A 16,757-nucleotide genomic window follows, 5' to 3' on the forward strand; every position below is an offset into this window, starting at 1 on the left:
CCATTCCATTCCATTCCATTCTATTCCAATGAATTCCATTCCATTCCATTCCATTCCATTCCATTCCATTGAATTCCATTCCATTCCATTCCATTCCATTCCAATCCATTCCGTTCTACTCGGGTTCATTCCATTCCATTCCGTTCCGTTCCGTTCCGTTCCATTCCGTTCTGTTCCATTCCGTTCCATTCCATTCCATTCCATTCCATTCCATTCCGTTCTACTCGGGTTGATTCCGTTCCATTCCGTTCCGTTCCGTTCCGTTCCGTTCCGTTCCGTTCCGTTCCGTTGCGTTCCATTCCGTTGCGTTCCGTTCCGTTCCACTCCATTCCATTCCATTCCATTCCATTCCATTCCGTTCTACTCGGGTTGATTCCATTCTATTCCATTCCATTCCATTCGATTCCATTCCATTCCATTCCATTCCATTCCATTCCATTCGATTCCATTCCATTCCATTCCATTCCATTCCATTCCATTCCAATCCATTCCATTCTACACGGGTTGATTCCATTCCATTCCATTCCATTCCATTCCACTCCATTCCATTCCATTACATTCGATTCCATTCCATTCCATTCCATTCCATTCCATTCCATTCCATTCCATTCCAATCCATTCCATTCTACTCGGGTTGATTCCATTCCATTCCATTACAATCCATTCCATTCCATTCCATTCCTTTCGGTTCCATTCGATTCCATTCCATTCCATTTCACTCCGTTCCGTTCCGTTCAGTTCCGTTCTACTCCGGTTCGTTCCATTCCGTTCCATTCCATTCCATTCCATTCTAATCGGGTTGATTGCATTCTTTTCCACTCCATTCCATTCGATTCCATTCGATTCCATTCGATTCCATTCCATTCCATTCCATTCTATTCCATAGAATTCCATTCCATTCCATTCCATTCCATTCCATTCCATTCCATTCCATTCCATTCAATTCCATTCCATTCCATTCTATTCCATTGAATTCCATTCCATTCCATTCCATTCCAATCCATTCCATTCTACACGGGTTGATTCCATTCCATTCCATTCCATTTCATTAAATTCCATTCCATTCCATTCCATTCCATTCTACTCGGGTTGATTCCATTCCATTCCATTCCATTCCATTCCATTCCATTCCATTCCATTCCGTTCTACTCGGTTTGATTCCTTTCCATTCCATTCCATTCCTTTCCATTCCATTCCATTCCATTCCATTCCGATCCATTCCATTCTACTCGGGTTGATTCCATTGCATTCCATTCCATTCCATTCCATTCCATTGAATTCCATTCCATTCCATTCCGTTCCGTTCCGTTCCATTCCGTTCCGTTCCGTTCCGTTCCGTTCTACTCGGGTTGATTCCATTCCATTCCATTCCATTCCATTCCATTCCAGTCCATTCCATTCCATTCGATTCCATTCGATTCCTTTCGATTCGATTCCATTCCATTTCATTCCATTCCATTCCATTCCATTCTGTTCTACTCGGGTTCATTCCATTCCATTCCGTTCCGTTCCGTTCCGTTCCATTCCGTTCTGTTCCATTCCGTTCCATTCCATTCCATTCCATTCCATTCCGTTCTACTCGGGTTGATTCCGTTCCATTCCGTTCCGTTCCGTTCCGTTCCGTTCCGTTGCGTTCCATTCCGTTGCGTTCCGTTCCGTTCCGTTCCATTCCATTCCATTCCATTCCATTCCATTCCATTCCATTCCATTCCGTTCTACTCGGGTTGATTCCATTCTATTCCATTCCATTCCATTCGATTCCATTCAATTCCATTCGATTCCATTCCATTCCATTCCATTCAATTCCATTCCATTCCATTCTATTCCATTGCATTCCATTCCATTGCATTCCATTCCATTCCATTGCATTCCATTCCGTTCTACTCGGGTTGATTCCATTCAATTCCATTCCATTCCATTCCATTCCATTCCATTCGATTCCATTCGATTTGATTCGATTCAATTCGATTCCATTCCATTCCATTCCATTTCTTTCCATTCCATTCCATTCGATTCCATTCGATTCCATTCCATTCCATTTCACTCTATTCCATTCCATTCCGTTCCGTTCCGTTCCGTTCTGTTCCACTCTACTCGGGTTCGTTCTATTCCATTCCATTCCATTCCCTTCCATTCCATTCCATTCCATTCCATTCCGTTCTACTCGGGTTGATTCCATTCTATTCAATTCCATTCCATTCGATTCCATTCGATTCCATTCGATTCCATTCCATTCCATTCCATTCCATTCCATTCCATTCCATTCCATTCTATTCCATTGAATTCCATTCCATTCCATTGCTTTCCATTCCATTCCATTCCATTCCATTCCATTCCATTCCGTTCTACTCGGGTTGATTCCATTCCATTCCATTCCATTCCATTCGATTGCATTCCATTCCATTCCATTCCATTCCATTCCATTCCATTCCATTCCATTCGATTCCATTCGATTCGATTCGATTCGATTCCATTCCATTCCATTCCATTCCATTCCATTCGGTTCCATTCGATTCTATTCCATTCAATTTCACTCCGTTCCGTTCCGTTCCGTTCCGTTCCATTCTGTTCAGTTCCATTCTACTCGGGTTGACTCCATTCTGTTCCACTCCATTCCATTCGATTCCATTCGATTCCATTCGATTCCATTCCATTCCATTCCATTCCATTCCATTCCATTCCATTCCATTCCATTCCATTCAATTCCATTCCATTCTATTCCATTGAATTCCATTCCATTCCATTCCATTCCATTCCATTCCATTCCATTCCATTCCATTCCATTCCATTCCATTCCATTCTATACCATTGAATTCCATTCCATTCCATTCCATCCCAATCCATTCCATTCTACACGGGTTGATTCCATTCCATTCCATTCCATTCCATTCCATTCGATTCCATTCGATTGAATTCGATTCGATTCGATTCGATTCCATTCCATTCCATTCCATTCCATTCCATTCGATTCCATTCGATTCCATTCCATTCCATTTCACTCCATTCCGTTCCGTTACGTTCCGTTCCGTTCCGTTGCGTTGCGTTCCGTTCCGTTCCGTTCCGTTCCGTTCCGTTCCATTCCATTCCATTCCATTCCATTCCATTCCGTTCTACTCGGGTTGATTCCATTCCATTCCATTCCGTTCCATTCCGTTCCGATCAGTTCCGTTCCGTTGCGTTGCGTTCCGTAACTTTCCGTTCCGTTCCATTCCGTTCCATTCCATTCCATTCCATTCCGTTCCATTCCATTCCATTCCGTTCTCCTCGGGTAGATTCCATTCTATTCCATTCCTTTCCATTCGATTCCATTCAATTCCATTCGATTCCATTTAATTCCATTCCATTCCATTCCATTACATTCCATTCTATTCCATTGAATTCCATTCCATTCCATTCCTTTCCGTTCCATTCCATTCCATTCCATTCCATTCCATTCCAATCCATTCCATTCCATTCCGTTCTACTCGGGTTGATTCCATTCTATTCCATTCCATTCCATTCCATTCCATTCCATTCCATTCCATTCCATTCCATTCCATTCGATTCCATTCCTTTCCATTCCGTTCCATTCCATTCCATTCCATTCCATTCCATTCCATTCCATTCGATTCCATTCCATTCCATTTCAATCCATTCCGTTCCATTCCATTCCGTTCCTTTCCGTTCCGTTCTGTTCCGTTCTACTCGGGTTCGTTCCATTCCATTCCATTCCATTCCATTCCATTCCATTCCTTTCTACTCGGGTTGATCATTCCATTCTATTCCGTTCCGTTGCGTTCCGTTCCGTTCCGTTCCATTCCATTCCATTCCATTCCATTCCATTCGGTTCCATTCGATTCCATTCCATTCCATTTCACTCCGTTCCGTTCCGTTCCGTTCCGTTCCATTCCGTTCAGTTCCGTTCTATTCGGGTTCGTTCCATTCCGTTCCATTCCATTCCATTCCGTTCTACTCGGGTTGATTCCATTCTATTCCACACCATTCCATTCGATTCCATTCGATTCCATTCGATTCCATTCCATTCGATTACATTCCATTCGATTGCATTCCATTCTATTTAATTCCATTCCATTCCAATACATTCCATTCCCTTCCATTCCATTCCATTCCATTCTATTCCATTGAATTCCATTCCATTCCATTTCATTCCAATCCATTACATTCTACACGGGTTGATTCCATTCCATTCCATTCCATTCCATTCCATTCCGTTCCATTCCATTCCATTCCATTCCATTCCATTCCATTCCATTCGATTCCATTCGATTCCATTCCATTCCATTTCACTCCATTCCGTTCCATTCCGTTCCGTTCCGTTGCGTTGCGTTCCTTTCCGTTCCGTTCCGTTCCATTCCATTCCATTACGTTCTACTCGGGTTGATTCCATTCCATTCCATTCCTTTCAGTTCCGTTCCATTCCGTTCCGTTCCGTTGCGTTCCGTTCCGTTCCGTACCGTTCCGTTCCATTCCGTTCCGTTCCATTCCGTTCCATTCCGTTCCATTCCATTCCATTCCATTCCGTTCTACTCGGTTTGATTCCATTCCATTCCATTCCATTCCATTCCATTCCATTCCATTCCATTCCATTCCATTCCATTCGCTTCCATTCGATTCCATTCCATTCCATTTCACTCCGTTCCGTTCCGTTCCGTTCCATTCTGTTCAGTTCCGTTCTACTCGGGTTCGTTCCATTCCGTTCCATTCCATTCCATTCCGTTCTACTCGGGTTGATTCCATTCTATTCCACTCCAATCCATTGGATTCCATTCGATTCCATTCGATTCCATTCCATTCCATTCCATTCCATTCCATTCCATTCCATTCCATTCCATTCCATTCCATTCTATTCCAATGAATTCCATTCCATTCCATTCCATTCCATTCCATTCCATTGAATTCCATTCCATTCCATTCCATTCCATTCCAATCCATTCCGTTCTACTCGGGTTCATTCCATTCCATTCCGTTCCGTTCCGTTCCGTTCCATTCCGTTCTGTTCCATTCCGTTCCATTCCATTCCATTCCATTCCATTCCATTCCGTTCTACTCGGGTTGATTCCGTTCCATTCCGTTCCGTTCCGTTCCGTTCCGTTCCGTTCCGTTCCGTTCCGTTGCGTTCCATTCCGTTGCGTTCCGTTCCGTTCCACTCCATTCCATTCCATTCCATTCCATTCCATTCCGTTCTACTCGGGTTGATTCCATTCTATTCCATTCCATTCCATTCGATTCCATTCAATTCCATTCAATTCCATTCCATTCCATTCCATTCAATTCCATTCCATTCCATTCTATTCCATTGCATTCCATTCCAATGCATTCCATTCCATTCCATTGCATTCCATTCCGTTCTACTCGGGTTGATTCCATTCAATTCCATTCCATTCCATTCCATTCCATTCCATTCCATTCCATTCCATTCGATTCCATTCGATTCGATTCGATTCAATTCGATTCCATTCCATTCCATTCCATTTCTTTCCATTCCATTCCATTCCATTCCATTCGATTCCATTCCATTCCATTTCACTCTATTCCATTCCATTCCGTTCCATTCCGTTCCGTTCTGTTCCACTCTACTCGGGTTCGTTCTATTCCATTCCATTCCATTCCATTCCATTCCATTCCATTCCATTCCATTCCATTCCATTCCATTCCATTCCATTCTATACCATTGAATTCCATTCCATTCCATTCCATCCCAATCCATTCCATTCTACACGGGTTGATTCCATTCCATTCCATTCCATTCCATTCCATTCGATTCCATTCGATTGAATTCGATTCGATTCGATTCGATTCCATTCCATTCCATTCCATTCCATTCCATTCGATTCCATTCGATTCCATTCCATTCCATTTCACTCCATTCCGTTCCGTTACGTTCCGTTCCGTTCCGTTGCGTTGCGTTCCGTTCCGTTCCGTTCCGTTCCGTTCCGTTCCGTTCCATTCCATTCCATTCCATTCCATTCCATTCCGTTCTACTCGGGTTGATTCCATTCCATTCCATTCCGTTCCATTCCGTTCCGATCAGTTCCGTTCCGTTGCGTTGCGTTCCGTAACTTTCCGTTCCGTTCCATTCCGTTCCATTCCATTCCATTCCATTCCGTTCCATTCCATTCCATTCCGTTCTCCTCGGGTAGATTCCATTCTATTCCATTCCTTTCCATTCGATTCCATTCAATTCCATTCGATTCCATTTAATTCCATTCCATTCCATTCCATTACATTCCATTCTATTCCATTGAATTCCATTCCATTCCATTCCTTTCCGTTCCATTCCATTCCATTCCATTCCATTCCATTCCAATCCATTCCATTCCATTCCGTTCTACTCGGGTTGATTCCATTCTATTCCATTCCATTCCATTCCATTCCATTCCATTCCATTCCATTCCATTCCATTCCATTCGATTCCATTCCTTTCCATTCCGTTCCATTCCATTCCATTCCATTCCATTCCATTCCATTCCATTCGATTCCATTCCATTCCATTTCAATCCATTCCGTTCCATTCCATTCCGTTCCTTTCCGTTCCGTTCTGTTCCGTTCTACTCGGGTTCGTTCCATTCCATTCCATTCCATTCCATTCCATTCCATTCCTTTCTACTCGGGTTGATCATTCCATTCTATTCCATTCCGTTGCGTTCCGTTCCGTTCCGTTCCATTCCATTCCATTCCATTCCATTCCATTCGGTTCCATTCGATTCCATTCCATTCCATTTCACTCCGTTCCGTTCCGTTCCGTTCCGTTCCATTCCGTTCAGTTCCGTTCTATTCGGGTTCGTTCCATTCCGTTCCATTCCATTCCATTCCGTTCTACTCGGGTTGATTCCATTCTATTCCACACCATTCCATTCGATTCCATTCGATTCCATTCGATTCCATTCCATTCGATTACATTCCATTCGATTGCATTCCATTCTATTTAATTCCATTCCATTCCAATACATTCCATTCCCTTCCATTCCATTCCATTCCATTCTATTCCATTGAATTCCATTCCATTCCATTTCATTCCAATCCATTACATTCTACACGGGTTGATTCCATTCCATTCCATTCCATTCCATTCCATTCCGTTCCATTCCATTCCATTCCATTCCATTCCATTCCATTCCATTCGATTCCATTCGATTCCATTCCATTCCATTTCACTCCATTCCGTTCCATTCCGTTCCGTTCCGTTGCGTTGCGTTCCTTTCCGTTCCGTTCCGTTCCATTCCATTCCATTACGTTCTACTCGGGTTGATTCCATTCCATTCCATTCCTTTCAGTTCCGTTCCATTCCGTTCCGTTCCGTTGCGTTCCGTTCCGTTCCGTACCGTTCCGTTCCATTCCGTTCCGTTCCATTCCGTTCCATTCCGTTCCATTCCATTCCATTCCATTCCGTTCTACTCGGTTTGATTCCATTCCATTCCATTCCATTCCATTCCATTCCATTCCATTCCATTCCATTCCATTCCATTCGCTTCCATTCGATTCCATTCCATTCCATTTCACTCCGTTCCGTTCCGTTCCGTTCCATTCTGTTCAGTTCCGTTCTACTCGGGTTCGTTCCATTCCGTTCCATTCCATTCCATTCCGTTCTACTCGGGTTGATTCCATTCTATTCCACTCCAATCCATTGGATTCCATTCGATTCCATTCGATTCCATTCCATTCCATTCCATTCCATTCCATTCCATTCCATTCCATTCCATTCCATTCCATTCTATTCCAATGAATTCCATTCCATTCCATTCCATTCCATTCCATTCCATTGAATTCCATTCCATTCCATTCCATTCCATTCCAATCCATTCCGTTCTACTCGGGTTCATTCCATTCCATTCCGTTCCGTTCCGTTCCGTTCCATTCCGTTCTGTTCCATTCCGTTCCATTCCATTCCATTCCATTCCATTCCATTCCGTTCTACTCGGGTTGATTCCGTTCCATTCCGTTCCGTTCCGTTCCGTTCCGTTCCGTTCCGTTCCGTTCCGTTGCGTTCCATTCCGTTGCGTTCCGTTCCGTTCCACTCCATTCCATTCCATTCCATTCCATTCCATTCCGTTCTACTCGGGTTGATTCCATTCTATTCCATTCCATTCCATTCGATTCCATTCAATTCCATTCAATTCCATTCCATTCCATTCCATTCAATTCCATTCCATTCCATTCTATTCCATTGCATTCCATTCCAATGCATTCCATTCCATTCCATTGCATTCCATTCCGTTCTACTCGGGTTGATTCCATTCAATTCCATTCCATTCCATTCCATTCCATTCCATTCCATTCCATTCCATTCGATTCCATTCGATTCGATTCGATTCAATTCGATTCCATTCCATTCCATTCCATTTCTTTCCATTCCATTCCATTCCATTCCATTCGATTCCATTCCATTCCATTTCACTCTATTCCATTCCATTCCGTTCCATTCCGTTCCGTTCTGTTCCACTCTACTCGGGTTCGTTCTATTCCATTCCATTCCATTCCCTTCCATTCCATTCCATTCCATTCCATTCCGTTCTACTCGGGATGATTCCATTCTATTCCATTCCATTCCATTCGATTCCATTCGATTCCATTCGATTCCATTCCATTCCATTCCATTCCATTCCATTCCATTCCATTCCATTCCATTCCATTCGGTTCCATTCGATTCGATTCGACTCGATTCCATTCCATTCCATTCCATTCCATTCCATTCCATTCGGTTCCATTCGATTCCATTCCATTCCATTTCACTCCGTTCCGTTCCGTTCCGTTCCGTTCCATTCCGTTCAGTTCCATTCTACTCGGGTTGACTCCGTTCTATTCCACTCCATTCCATTCGATTCCATTCGATTCCATTCGATTCCATTCCATTCCATTCCATTCCATTCCATTCCATTCCATTCCATTCCATTCTATTCCATTGAATTCCATTCCATTCCATTCCATTCCATTCCATTCCATTCCATTCCATTCCATTCCATTCCATTCCATTCTATTCCATTGAATTCCATTCCATTCCATTCCATCCCAATCCATTCCATTCTACACGGGTTGATTCCATTCCATTCCATTCCATTCCATTCCATTCCATTCCATTCGATTCCATTCGATTCCATTCCATTCCATTTCACTCCATTCCGTTCCGTTACGTTCCGTTCCGTTCCGTTGCGTTGCGTTCCGTTCCGTTCCGTTCCGTTCCGTTCCGTTCCATTCCATTCCATTCCATTCCATTCCGTTCTACTCGGGTTGATTCCATTCCATTCCATTCCGTTCCATTCCGTTCCGATCCGTTCCGTTCCGTTGCGTTGCGTTCCGTAACTTTCCGTTCCGTTCCATTCCGTTCCATTCCATTCCATTCCATTCCGTTCCATTCCATTCCATTCCATTCCGTTCTCCTCGGGTAGATTCCATACTATTCCATTCCATTCCATTCGATTCCATTCAATTCCATTCGATTCCATTTAATTCCATTCCATTCCATTCCATTACATTCCATTCTATTCCATTGAATTCCATTCCATTCCATTCCTTTCCGTTCCATTCCATTCCATTCCATTCCATTCCATTCCATTCCTTTCCATTCCATTCCATTCCGTTCTACTCGGGTTGATTCCATTCTATTCCATTCCATTCCATTCCATTCCATTCCATTCCATTCCATTCCATTCCATTCCATTCCATTCCATTCCATTCCATTCGATTCCATTCCTTTCCATTCCATTCCATTCCATTCCATTCCATTCCATTCCATTCCATTCGATTCCATTCCATTCCATTTCAATCCATTCCGTTCCGTTCCATTCCGTTCCTTTCCGTTCCGTTCTGTTCCGTTCTACTCGGGTTCTTTCCATTCCATTCCATTCCATTCCATTCCATTCCGTTCTACTCGGGTTGATCATTCCATTCTATTCCATTCCGTTGCGTTCCGTTCCGTTCCGTTCCATTCCATTCCATTCCATTCCATTCCATTCCATTCCATTCGGTTCCATTCGATTCCATTCCATTCCATTTCACTCCGTTCCGTTCCGTTCCGTTCCGTTCCATTCCGTTCAGTTCCGTTCTATTCGGGTTCGTTCCATTCCGTTCCATTCCATTCCATTCCGTTGTACTCGGGTTGATTCCATTCTATTCCACAGCATTCCATTCGATTCCATTCGATTCCATTCGATTCCATTCCATTCGATTACATTCCATTCGATTCCATTCCATTCCATTCCATTGAATTCCATTCCATTCCAATACATTCCATTGCCTTCCATTCCATTCCATTCAGTTCCATTCCATTCTATTCCATTGAATTCCATTCCATTCCATTTCATTCCAATCCATTACATTCTACACGGGTTGATTCCATTCCATTCCATTCCATTCCATTCCATTCCGTTCCATTCCATTCCATTCCATTCCATTCCATTCCATTCCATTCCATTCCATTCCATTTGATTCCATTCCATTCCATTTCACTCCATTCCGTTCCATTCCATTCCGTTCCGTTGCGTTGCGTTCCGTTCCGTTCCGTTCCGTTCCATTCCATTCCATTCCGTTCTACTCGGGTTGATTCCATTGCATTCCATTCCTTTCAGTTCCGTTCCATTCCGTTCCGTTCCGTTGCATTGCGTTCCGTTCCGTTCCGTTCCGTACCATTCCGTTCCGTTCCATTCCGTTCCATTCCATTCCATTCCATTCCATTCCATTCCGTTCTACTCGGGTTGATTCCATTCTATTCCATTCCATTCCATTCGATTCCATTCAAGTCCATTCGATTCCATTCCATTCCATTCTATTCCATTGAATTCCATTCCATTCCATTCCATTCCATTCCATTCCATTCCATTCCATTCGATTCGATTCCATTCGATTCCATTCGATTCCATTCGATTCCATTCCATTCCATTCCATTCCATTCCATTCCATTCCATTCCATTCTATTCCATTGAATTCCATTCCATTCCATTCCATTCCATTCCGTTCCATTCCATTCCATTCCATTCCTTTCTACTGGGGTTGATTCCATTCCATTCCATTCCATTCCATTCCATTCCATTCGATTCCATTCGATTCCATTCAATTCGATTCCATTCCATTCCATTCCATTCCATTCCATTCCGCTCTACTCGGGTTCGTTCCATTCCATTCCGTTCCGTTCCGTTCCGTTCCGTTCCGTTCCGTTGCGTTCCATTCTGTTCGGTTTGGTTCCGTACCGTTCCATTCCGTTCTGTTCCATTCCGTTCCATTCCATTCCATTCCATTCCATTCCGTTCTACTCGGGTTGATTCCGTTCCATTCCGTTCCGTTCCCTTCCGTTCCGTTCCGTTCCATTCCATTCCATTCCATTCCATACCATTCCATTCCATTCCATTCAATTCCGTTCCACTCGGGTTGATTCCATTCTATTCCATTCCATTCCATTCGATTCCATTCAATTCCATTCGATTCCATTCCATTCCATTCCATTCAATTCCATTCCATTCCATTCTATTCCATTGCATTCCATTCCATTGCATTCCATTCCATTCCATTGCATTCCATTCCGTTCAACTCGGGTTGATTCCATTCAATTCCATTCCATTCCATTCCATTCCATTCCATTCCATTCCATTCCATTCGATTCCATTCGATTCGATTCGATTCAATTCGATTCCATTCCATTCCATTCCATTTCTTTCCACTCCATTCCATTCGATTCCATTCGATTCCATTCCATTCCATTTCACTCTATTCCATTCCATTCCGTTCCGTTCCGTTCCGTTCTGTTCCACTCTACTCGGGTTCGTTCTATTCCATTCCATTCCATTCCCTTCCATTCCATTCCATTCCATTCCATTCCGTTCTACTCGGGTTGATTCCATTCTATTCCATGCCATTCCATTCGATTCCATTCGATTCCATTCGATTCCATTCCATTCCATTCCATTCCATTCCATTCCATTCCATTCCATTCCATTCTATTCCATTGAATTCCATTCCATTCCATTCCTTTCCATTCCATTCCATTCCATTCCATTCCATTCCATTCCATTCCGTTCTACTCGGGTTGATTCCATTCAATTCCATTCCATTCCATTCCATTCCATTCCATTCCATTCCATTCCATTCCATTCGATTCCATTCGATTCCATTCGATTCGATTCGATTCGATTCCATTCCATTCCATTTCACTCCGTTCCGTTCCGTTCCGTTCCATTCTGTTCAGTTCCATTCTACTCGGGTTGACTCCATTCTATTCCACTCCATTCCATTCGATTCCATTCGATTCCATTCGATTCCATTCCAGTCCATTCCATTCCATTCCATTCCATTCCATTCCATTCTATTCCATTGAATTCCATTCCATTCCATTCCATTCCATTCCATTCCATTCCATTCCATTCCATTCCATTCGATTCCATTCCATTCCATTCCATTCTATTCCATTGAATTCCATTCCATTCCATTCCATCCCAATCCATTCCATTCTACACGGGTTGATTCCATTCCATTCCATTCCATTCCATTCCATTCGATTCCATTCGGTTCAATTCGATTCGATTCGATTCGATTCGATTCCATTCCATTCCATTCCATTCCATTCGATTCCATTCCATTCCATTCCATTCCATTCCATTCCATTCCATTCCATTCCATTCCATTCCTTTCCAATCCATTCCATTCTACACGGGTTGATTCCATTCCATTCCATTCCATTCCATTCCACTCCATTCCATTCCATTCCATTCGATTCCATTCCATTCCATTCCATTCCATTCCATTCCATTCCAATCCATTCCATTCTACTCGGGTTGATTCCATTCCATTCCATTCCAATCCATTCCACTCCATTCCATTCCTTTCGGTTCCATTCGATTCCATTCCATTCCATTTCACTCCGTTCCGTTCCGTTCAGTTCCGTTCTACTCCGGTTCGTTCCATTCCGTTCCATTCCATTCCATTCCATTCTAATCGGGTTGATTGCATTCTTTTCCACTCCATTCCATTCGATTCCATTCGATTCCATTCGATTCCATTCCATTCCATTCCATTCTATTCCATTGAATTCCATTCCATTCCATTCCATTCCATTCCATTCCATTCCATTCCATTCCATTCCATTCCATTCCATTCTATTCCATTGAATTCCATTCCATTCCATTCCATTCCAATCCATTCCATTCTACACGGGTTGATTCCATTCCATTCCATTCCATTCCATTAAATTCCATTCCATTCCATTCCATTCCGTTCTACTCGGGTTGATTCCATTCCATTCCATTCCATTCCATTCCATTCCATTCCATTCCATTCCATTCCATTCCGTTCTACTCGGTTTGATTCCTTTCCATTCCATTCCATTGCTTTCCATTCCATTCCATTCCATTCCATTCCGATCCATTCCATTCTACTCGGGTTGATTCCATTGCATTCCATTCCATTCCATTCCATTCCATTGTATTCCATTCCATTCCATTCCGTTCCGTTCCGTTCCATTCCGTTCCGTTCCGTTCCGTTCAGTTCTACTCGGGTTGATTCCATTCCATTCCATTCCATTCCGTTCCGTTCCGTTCCATTCCGTTCCGTTCCGTTCCGTTCAGTTCTACTCGGGTTGATTCCATTCCATTCCATTCCATTCCATTCCACTCCAGTCCATTCCATTCCATTCGATTCCATTCGATTCCATTCGATTCGATTCCATTCCATTTCATTCCATTCCATTCCATTCCATTCCGTTCCACTCGGGTTCATTCCATTCCATTCGGTTCCGTTCCGTTCCGTTCCATTCCGTTCTGTTCCATTCCGTTCCATTCCATTCCATTCCATTCCATTCCGTTCTACTCGGGTTGATTCCGTTCCATTCCGTTCCGTTCCGTTCCGTTCCGTTGCGTTCCATTCCGTTGCGTTCCGTTCCGTTCCGTTCCATTCCATTCCATTCCATTCCATTCCATTCCATTCCATTCCATTCCGTTCTACTCGGGTTGATTCCATTCTATTCCATTCCATTCCATTCGATTCCATTCAATTCCATTCGATTCCATTCCATTCCATTCCATTCAATTCCATTCCATTCCATTCTATTCCATTGCATTCCATTCCATTCGATTCCATTCGATTCCATTCCATTCCATTTCACTCTATTCCATTCCATTCCGTTCCGTTCCGTTCCGTTCTGTTCCACTCTACTCGGGTTCGTTCTATTCCATTCCATTCCATTCCCTTCCATTCCATTCCATTCCATTCCATTCCGTTCTACTCGGGTTGATTCCATTCTATTCCATTCCATTCCATTCGATTCCATTCGATTCCATTCGATTCCATTCCATTCCATTCCATTCCATTCCATTCCATTCCATTCCATTCTATTCCATTGAATTCCATTCCATTCCATTCCTTTCCATTCGATTCCATTCCATTCCATTCCATTCCATTCCATTCCGTTCTACTCGGGTTGATTCCATTCCATTCCATTCCATTCCATTCCATTGCATTCCATTCCATTCCATTCCATTCCATTCCATTCCATTCCATTCGATTCCATTCGATTCGATTCGATTCGATTCCATTCCATTCCATTCCATTCCATTCCATTCGGTTCCATTCGATTCTATTCCATTCCATTTCACTCCGTTCCGTTCCGTTCCGTTCCGTTCCATTCCGTTCAGTTCCATTCCACTCGGGTTGACTCCATTCTATTCCACTCCATTCCATTCGATTCCATTCGATTCCATTCGATTCCATTCCATTCCATTCCATTCCATTCCATTCCATTCCATTCCATTCCATTCCATTCCATTCCATTCAATTCCATTCCATTCTATTCCATTGAATTCCATTCCATTCCATTCCATTCCATTCCATTCCATTCCATTCCATTCCATTCCATTCCATTCCATTGAATTCCATTCCATTCCATTCCATCCCAATCCATTCCATTCTACACGGGTTGATTCCATTCCATTCCATTCCATTCCATTCCATTCCATTCCATTCGATTCGATTCGATTCGATTCGATTCCATTCCATTCCATTCCATTCCATTCCATTCCATTCCATTCGATTCCATTCCATTCCATTTCACTCCATTCCGTTCCGTTACGTTCCGTTCCGTTCCGTTGCGTTGCGTTCCGTTCCGTTCCGTTCCGTTCCATTCCATTCCATTCCATTCCATTCCATTCCGTTCTACTCGGGTTGATTCCATTCCATTCCATTCCGTTCCATTCCGTTCCGATCCGTTCCGTTCCGTTGCGTTGCGTTCCGTAACTTTCCGTTCCGTTCCATTCCGTTCCATTCCATTCCATTCCATTCCGTTCCATTCCATTCCATTCCGTTCTCCTCGGGTAGATTCCATTCTATTCCATTCCTTTCCATTCGATTCCATTCAATTCCATTCGATTCCATTTAATTCCATTCCATTCCATTCCATTACATTCCATTCTATTCCATTGAATTCCATTCCATTCCATTCCTTTTCGTTCCATTCCATTCCATTCCATTCCATTCCATTCCATTCCATTCCATTCCATTCCATTCCATTCCATTCCGTTCTACTCGGATTGATTCCATTCTATTCCATTCCATTCCATTCCATTCCATTCCATTCCATTCCATTCCATTCCATTCGATTCCATTCCTTTCCATTCCATTCCATTCCATTCCATTCCACTCCACTCCACTCCACTCCACTCCACTCCACTCCACTCTGGTTGATTCCATTCCATTCCATTCGATTCCATTCCATTCCATTCCATTCCATTCCATTCCATTCCATTCCATTCCAATCCATTCCATTCTACACGGGTTGATTCCATTCCATTCCATTCCATTCCATTCCACTCCATTCCATTCGATTCCATTCCATTCCATTCCATTCCATTCCATTCCATTCCATTCCATTCCAATCCATTCCATTCTACTCGGGTTGATTCCATTCCATTCCATTCCAATCCATTCCATTCCATTCCATTCCATTCGGTTCCATTCGATTCCATTCCATTCCATTTCACTCCGTTCCGTTCCGTTCAGTTCCGTTCTACTCCGGTTCGTTCCATTCCGTTCCATTCCATTCCATTCCATTCTAATCGGGTTGATTGCATTCTTTTCCACTACATTCCATTCGATTCCATTCGATTCCATTCGATTCCATTCTATTCCATTCCATTGTATTCCATTGAATTCCATTCCATTCCATTCCATTCCATTCCATTCCATTCCATTCCATTCCATTCCATTCCATTCCATTCCATTCCATTCTATTCCATTGAATTCCATTCCATTCCATTCCATTCCAATCCATTCCATTCTACACGGGTTGATTCCATTCCATTCCATTAAATTCCATTCCATTCCATTCCATTCCGTTCTACTCGGGTTGATTCCATTCCATTCCATTCCATTCCATTCCATTCCATTCCATTCCATTCCATTCCGTTCTACTCGGGTTGATTCCATTCCATTCCATTCCATTCCTTTCCATTCCATTCCATTCCATTCCATTCCGATCCATTCCATTCTACTCGGGTTGATTCCATTCCATTCCATTCCATTCCATTCCATTCCATTCCATTGAATTCCATTCCATTCCATTCCGTTCCGTTCCGTTCCATTCCGTTCCGTTCCGTTCCGTTCCGTTCTACTCGGGTTGATTCCATTCCATTCCATTCCATTCCATTCCATTCCATTCCATTCCAGTCCATTCCATTCCATTCGATTCCATTCGATTCCATTCGATTCGAGTCCATTCCATTTCATTCCATTCCATTCCATTCCATTCCGTTCTACTCGGGTTCATTCCATTCCATTCCGTTCCG

This window comes from Gorilla gorilla, chromosome 18, assembly GCF_029281585.2.
Source record: "Gorilla gorilla gorilla isolate KB3781 chromosome 18, NHGRI_mGorGor1-v2.1_pri, whole genome shotgun sequence".
Taxonomy (NCBI): domain Eukaryota; kingdom Metazoa; phylum Chordata; class Mammalia; order Primates; family Hominidae; genus Gorilla; species Gorilla gorilla.